The following is a 753-nucleotide window of genomic DNA, read 5'->3' as shown; positions in this document are numbered from 1 at the left end:
TCTCTCCTCTGTTGCGTCCGGAGTGCCTCACGTCCCTGTGAGGAGTCCTGACTGTCGGCTCCACTGAGATCAATGGACGGAAACTGCTCGTCGATCGCTTGTGTTAATGTCTGAATCTGCTGTTTACACAAAACCTCTGTTAAACATTATATCCTGAATCAACCCCTCATAATCCACCCTGTAAACCAGCATGACGTAAAACGCCGTCAGAAACAACAAGAAGTTAAGGCTTTTATTTTGAAAACTGAGCAGTGTGTTGACCAAGCCTTAGAGGCTAAAATTAAAAGCACGTGCTGTAAGGTCCAGGAGACTTAAAACTTATTTGATTTTATAATGGAAAGTCTATGTGTGAGTTGAGTTGAGTTGAGTATATCACAAGTCATCTCTGGGTAACCAGTGGCTTCCAGGAAAGATCAACTGAGAAAGGTCGGTGATACTGGAGAGACAGCTGATCTCCAGGAAAGACTGGCGCGGGCACAAAAGGCTGGGCAGCACTTGCAAAAGGGCACCAACTCAAGCTACGAAGGAACCAAATGAGCAATACCCCACAGTCTCCTGAGAGAGTCCTGAGAGAGGTGGTGGGGGGGTGATAGACTCAACAGGATGGACACACAGGCATCGGCCAATTTGTGGTCAGATGCCGCTGCGGAAAAGTCTGCAAAAACACCAAAGGGCTCAAAATACACCAGATCAGTTCAAGCAGGTGTGGAACATCAGCAACCCAAGTGCCCGATGAGACGAAGCAGAACTCCA

Source organism: Epinephelus fuscoguttatus, linkage group LG22, assembly GCF_011397635.1.
Source record: "Epinephelus fuscoguttatus linkage group LG22, E.fuscoguttatus.final_Chr_v1".
NCBI classification, from domain to species: Eukaryota; Metazoa; Chordata; class Actinopteri; order Perciformes; family Serranidae; genus Epinephelus; species Epinephelus fuscoguttatus.
The sequence above is the reverse complement of the archived record's forward strand: the minus strand, read 5'-3'. Positions refer to the sequence as shown.